Consider the following 7,200-nt stretch of genomic DNA (forward strand, 5'->3'; position numbering starts at 1 on the left):
TTTTTTTCTTTTCTTCCTTTTCTTTCCTTTTTCTTCTTTTTTTTTTCCTTTTCTTCCTTTTTCTTTTATCTTCTTCTTCTTCTTTCCTTTTTTTCCTTTTCCTTCCTTTTTTTTTTCTTTCCTTTTTTTCCTATTCTTCTTTTTCTTTCCTTATTTGCTTTTTCTTTCCTTTTTTTCTTTTTTTTCTTCTTTTTCTTTCCTTCTCTGCACACAATTAAGTATTTTTTGCATTACATAGTTAAGTATGTGCAGAAAAAACTTAATTGTGTACAGAGAATACTTAACTGCGTGCATCACACAGTTAAGTGTTTCTTGTAGACAATTAATTCTTTTCTGCGCACAGTTAAGTATTCTATGCATCACACAATTAAGTTAAGTATTTTCTGTACATAATTAAGCCTTCTCTGCACACACTTAAATCTTCTCTGGACATAGTTATGTATTCTCTGTACACAATTAAGTATTCTCTGCATACACTTAAATCTTCTCTGCACACAGTTAAATGTTCTATACATCACACAGTTAAGTTAAATATTTTCTGCATACAATTAAGTCTTCTTTGCACACACTTAAAAATGTTCTTTGCACATACTTAATTATGTACAGAAAATACTTAACTGCGTGCATCACAGAGTTAAGTGTTCTTTTTCTTTCCTTCTCTCCTTTTTCTTTCCTTTTTCTTCTTTTTATTTCCTTTTTCTTTCTCTTTTTTCTTTTCTTTTTTTCTTTTTTTCCTTTTCTTCTTTTTCTTTTCTTTTCTTCTTTTTCTTTCCCTTTTTTCTTTTTCTTTCCTTTTTCTTCTTCTATTTCTTTCCTTTTCTTCTTTTTTTCTTCTTTGCACATAGTTAAGTGTTCTCTCCATCACATAGTTAAGTATGTGCAGAGAATACTTAATTGTGTACAGATAATACTTAACTGTGTGCACCACACAGTTAAGTTTTTCTGTACACAATTAAATCTTCTCTGCATACACTTAAATCTTCTCTGCACATAGTTAAGTATTTTATGCATCACACAGTTAAGTTAAGTATTCTCTATATACAATTAAATTTTTTCTACACACACTTAAATCTTCTTTGTACACAGTTAAGTGTTTTATGCATCACACAGTTAAGTGCTCTTTTTCTTTCTTTCTTTTCTTTTTCTTTCCTTTTTCTTTTTTTTTTCTTTTTTTTCTTTTTCTTTCCTTTTCTTCTTTTCTTTCCTTTTTTTTCTTTTTCTTTCCTTCTCTTCTTTTTCTTTCCTTTTTCTTCTTCTTCTTTTTTTCTTTTTCTTCTTTTTCTTTTCCTATTCTTCTTTTTCTTTCCCTTTTTTTCTTTTTCTTTCCTTGTTTTCTTTTTCTTTCCTTTTTCTTTTTCTTTTTTTTCTTTTCTTTTCTTTTCCTTTTCTTCTTTTTCTTTCATTTTCTTTCATTTTCTTTTCTTTCCTTCTTTTTCTTTCCTTTTTTTTCTTTTTCTTTCCTTTTTTTTCTTTCCCTTTCTTTCTTTTTCTTTTTCTTTCCTTCTCTTCTTTTTCTTTTCTTTTTCTTTTTCTTTCCCTTCTCTGCACATGTACACAGTTAAGTCTTCTCTACACACACTTAAATCTTTTCTCAACATAGTTAAGTATTCTATACATCACATAGTTAAACTAAATAATTTATGTACACAATTAAGTCTTCTCTGCACACACTTAAATCTTCTCTGCATACAGTTAAATATTCTATGCATCATATATTTAAGTGTGTAGAGAAAACTTAATTATATAGAGAGAACACTTAACTATGTAGATCACACAGTTAAGTGTTCTCTATACACAATTAAGTCTTCTTTGCATACACTTAAATCTTTTTTTCTTTTCTTTTCTTCTTTTTTTTCTTTTCTTTTCTTTTTTCTTTTTCTTTCCTTTTCTTCTTTTTTTTCTTTTTTTTCTTCTCTTCTTCCTTTCTTCTTCTTTCTTCTCCTCCCGCGAGCTGGCGGCGCCGAAAGGGGGCAGCAGGAGAGGGCTTGACCGTGGTGGCTTTATTTATTTATTTATTTTATAATTATTTTATTTTATTAAAATATATTATTCATTTATTCGTTGATTTATATATATATATTTCTTTCTTTTTTTTTCTTCTTTTTCTTTCTCTTTCCTTTTTTTTCTTTTTCTTCTCTTCTTCCCTTCTTCTTCTTTCTTCTTTCTTCTCCTCTCATAAGCCGGCGATGCCGGAAGGGGGCCGGGCCGTGGCGGCCGTTAGAGGGAGCCGCGGGAGGGGGCGTGGCCGCCGGCGGCGACGGCCGCTGCTGGCCAGTGGAGAACGCCTCTCCTCCCGCAAGGTCGGCGGCTCCAGAAATGGGCCAAGCCGCGGCGGACGCGGGAGGAGGACGAGTCGTGGCCGGCGATGGCCGCAGGAGGGGGCTCGTGAAGGGGCGGGGGCGGGGGCATTCCTAGCGGCGCGGCCGTAGGATGGGGCTAGCCGAGGCGGGCGGCGGCTGTGGGAGGGAGCTAGCCGAGGCGGGCGGCGGCTGTGGGAGGGAGCTCGGGCAGGGGCAGGCCGTGGGAGGGGGCTCGGGAGGGGGCGAGGCCGTGGGAGGGGGCTCGGAGGGGGAGGGGGCGAGGCCGCGGGAGGGGGCTCGGGCGGGGGCGGGCCGCGGTCAGCGGCGGCCAGGCCTTTTTCTTCTTCTTTTTCTTCTAGGAACGGAAGATCAGGAGGGGCAGGGGCACGGGAGGGGGCGAGCCGGGGCCGGTCGCGGCCGCGGGAGGGAGCTTGGGCAGGGACGGGCCATGGTCAACCGGTCCGTACCTCCTCCTCCTCCTCCTCCTTCTTCTTCTTGGAATAGGAGATCAAGAGGGGCAGGGGTATTTTCGGCATTTTTTGAAAAAATAAAAGAGGCTCAGGGAACGGGAATTAAACTTGGGGTGGTTCTATATACACCCCCCCCTATTGCTCAGGACACCCCCCAAAAATTAAAAAAAAAATTAAATACTCTCTACACCCCCCCATTTGCTAAGGACACCCCTAAAAAATTAAAAATTCCTAAATTACCCCCCACCCTCCCCACCCCCTCACCTAAATTGCTCCCTTTGAACTGTTCCGCCCAAAGCACCTCGCCAACGCCCAAAACCCCCCCGTTCCCCCTTCTCCCTCTCGTCGCCGGCATTCTCCCGATCTCCGACCACCTCGCCGGCTTCTCCCGGAACCACCTCCCTGGCCATCTCCCGAGCAACGAGCACCTCGCCGGCGCCTCCACGACCACCTCGAGGTAGCTCCCCCCCCCCCCCCCCCCCCGCCTCCCCAAATCGTTCGGCACTGGTTCTTTGAACCAGTGCCTTCGGTTCGGCCCCATGGGGCCGACCCGCTGCAATTGGGTCGGCCCCATGGGGCCGACCAAAATACATTGGTTCGGCCCCATGGGGCCGACCCAATGTATCTTGGTCCCCATGGGGCCGAATCCAATTTTTTTTTTTTTTCTGTTGCTAGACTAAGGATTATTTTTATTCCCAAATTTTAGCCTAGATCACGTCCTTAGGGTGAATTGGATACCCAACATCAAGGACAAGTTTTTCATTACTAGATTAGATAGTAATTTGAGAAGTAGGGATAATTTAGAATCATTATCATATAGCATTAACATGGTGCATCCAAATATGATGATCTTGTTACCTTCATCGATGTCATTCTTGATCTTGGAATGATTATCTCATATCAAATGCTCTATCAAATAATAAAACCACAACATTAGTTAACGAACAAAAACTAAAAACAAAAACTAAGAACTGCGGCATAGTTTTAGGTAAAGTCTATTATTGAGTTATGTCTTGAGTTTACGAGTCGTATACTTTTGAATTATCATTTATGTATGCAATTGAAGTAACATTGAATTATTTATCACAAAACCCAATCATGTAGATTCCAAGAAGTAACTTGTTTCTTTTTTGGCTTGTTTTATCATTTATCATTTATGTATGCAATTGAATTATTTTCTTTGATATAGCCTAACATTGAATTTCTATATTTTCAGACATGGATCCCGGTCCCTCCAGAGTTAGACCTACGGCGTCAGCTAGGAGACGTCGTGCTAGGATTGTTTATTGATGTTTTATAAAGTAGTAGTAATTATACATTTATATTACAGAAACGGGCTCCACTAAAGTGCATGAACCATACTGCCAAGGTTGGTGAATGGAAGTGGTGGTCTTCAAACCAACCAAATACCAGGTTCAAAGCACTATTGAGGCAGTCGGGCCTCATAGAGTTAGTACAGTGCTCTTATCGATTCACCGATAAGATTCTGATTTCGGGCTTCGTAGAGAGATGGCAGCCCGAGACGAACACCTTCCATATACCATTTGGCGAGATCACTATCACGTTGGATGATGTATCCGCCATTTTAGGGATTCCTGTCGCAGGTGCCTCAGTAGCAGTTTCTCCTGAGAGGATGAGTGATCGGGATGCTGAGGAGCTACTTGTGGAGTTGTTGGGGGTGTCAGCTGGAGACGCGCGTCAGGAGGTACTGTCATCGCGCGGTCAGTCTGTGAGGATGGAGTGGCTGAGGACTCAGTTTCACTCTGTATCTGATAGAGACAGCCAGCAGAGGATAGAGTGTGCAGCACGAGCCTATTTGTTATTTTTGTTAGGTTGCACACTCTTTGCTGATAAGAGTGGGACCAGGGTGCCTATAGCGTATCTGTGTTTACTGCGGGATCTGGATAGGGTGAGCACAAGTATAGCTTTCTTCCCGCTCAGAATTTAAGTATACAAAAGCAATTGAAAATGTCATGTCAGTAGATGTCACCCCCACAATCTCTAAGAGCGGAAGACGATACCTATTCGTCTTGTACGTGCAATCCATTATCAACACACGGGGAAATGCACGGAACAAATCAATGCTGCCAGGGTGTGCCCAAAATAAGTCATGCACAACATCCGTATTAGTACAATTCCTATGCCACTCAATATATTTAGCCTCTGATAATTTACCTAATATATGTTGCATTTCAGACCTCCCGGCTTTCTCTACAACCTTAAATCGTTGACGTACATTGTAGATAGTCTTGATAGTCGTAACATTGAGGGCATCTCTTTCCTTCAATGTGGATAATATGTCCTTTGGACGAACCAAACTCTTCGACATATCCACTAACAATTCCGTCTCCTGCTCAGATAATCTCCCTGCATATGAGTGCCCCTCCAGATTCTCTGCAGCGGGATGATTGTGCACTCCACATACGACCAGTAATATCCAATCATCCGCAGTATCCAATTTCTTTCCTCTTAATGCAAAAGGGCATCCACACTTCTTTGTCCCACAGGCAGTCTTTATTCGCTTTTCTTTTTTGGTTCGGTACGTCCCACCCCTCTCACAACCTAACGTAATTCTGGGTTTCTTAGAAATGGTACCTGCATCGGATGATTTGATTACAACAACAAAACCATTTCGCCTCCCAGCTTCACGACACCAATTACACAAGTCCTCTCTACTCTTGAAGATCTACACATTAAACAATTTATGTAAGTACACAGTTGTAAAAATAGCTCGCTAAACTAATACAAAATTGCACAATACATTATAATACCTCGTAAGTTGTAAATTCGCTTGTGTAATCCAGTACAAATTCTGATCCAATTATACTCGATTCGGTTGTAGCATAGCCCTACATATAAAATAATTTATCACCAAGAATTAATGAATCAGAGGATCTGTTCGGCACAAAATTCAGCACGGCACGCGATTTGGCACCAGAAGCCTTCTGTTCGGCTGCACAGTGCCGAACAGAAGGGTTCTGTTCAGCTCTGTGCAGCCGAACAGAAGCCTTCTGTTCGGCTGCACAGTGCCGGACAGAAGCCTTCTGTTCGGCACTGTGCAGCCGAACAGAAGGCTTCTGTTCGGTTGAGGGTTGCCGAACAGAAGGCTTCTGTTCGGCACTGTTCAGCCGAACAGAAGCCTTTTGTTCGGCGATCCAGTGCCGAACGGAGCACGAACCGTGAAAAAAAAAAATTTCGAAACAAGGTGGAACACGTACCTTTGCGGCCGATTCTTCATCCCAAATCACTAGTTGCTTGTCCATGCTTCGAATGGGGCTTAAATCTCCTTCAAAGATCGCCTAAACAATGTAAATGGATCGAGGGGTTTAAGGGGGGTTTGAGGGGTGTTTTTTTTTTTTCTTTTCAAAACGAAACGGAGGAGGAGGAAGGGGGGGTGTACTGAGAAAATTTCAAGGGCAATATGGTAATTACACTAAAGGTTAGTTTGGGTATTTTTTTTTTGGTTTTTGGGGGGTGTCCTTAGCAATAGGGGGGTGTATATAGAACCCCCCTTAAACTTGGTGGAGATATTGGACGGAACATTTTAACACTGGTCAACGGGAACTTTTTGTTATAACGCGGTCTTTTGGAGGGTGGGGAATTAATTACCCCTTTTTTTTTTGGATCACCATTAATTGATGAATACTGGAGGGCCTTATTGTTAAACTTTACCATTAAAGGCGTCATAGAGGGACTCAAACAATATTGTAACTTCCTTTTCATTTGAACAATATCCTGACAAATTTCATATTTTTTGATTCAATGAGAAGCTATGGGATGTTAGACTTTGCTAAGCCTTCATAATCTCTAATTGATTCAACTTTAGAAACTCAGTTTTGCTTACCCTATTCTCTAATTGAACTGATTTCTGTACCTGCCACTTGAAGAGTCAAGCCTGAGCTCCAGAGGTGATGGGCCCAGTTCACTTGATGCCATGGTGGCTGCACTCACTCTGGTTTGCTATTTCCTTCAGCTTTCCTCAAGAGGGAAGTGGTTATCTAAACTTTTCCAGCATCCATATTCCATCTGCTTTAGCTTTTATAAATAGATTCCAGGAGCAGAGCAGCACTTCAATTGCACCACTTCTATCTTATTTAAAATGGCAGCTAGATGAGGGACATGACATCATGAATATAGATTTCTTGTAACAATTATAAAGGAAAATCTTGTAATCTTTCATGCCGTTCTATATCCCAGTGGTAGCTTAAAAAAACAACCACTCGTTTCCTTTTTTTTTTTTGAAAAAAAAGGGGGATGAGGACTCACCAATGGCAGATATCATATGAACACAATGATAGCGATGAAGTAATGTTACATTCAATAGTGGCAAAGATAATTAGATGACAGTAACCATGAAAACAAACAAACAAAACAAAACAAAACAAAACAAAAAAAAGATGTAGCATGTAACAGAGAACGAAATAAAAACC

The sequence above is a fragment of the Phoenix dactylifera genome, chromosome 2, assembly GCF_051530095.1.
Source record: "Phoenix dactylifera cultivar Ajwa chromosome 2, Ajwa_hap1_PhDact_Kaust_v1.1, whole genome shotgun sequence".
Classification (NCBI taxonomy): Eukaryota; Viridiplantae; Streptophyta; class Magnoliopsida; order Arecales; family Arecaceae; genus Phoenix; species Phoenix dactylifera.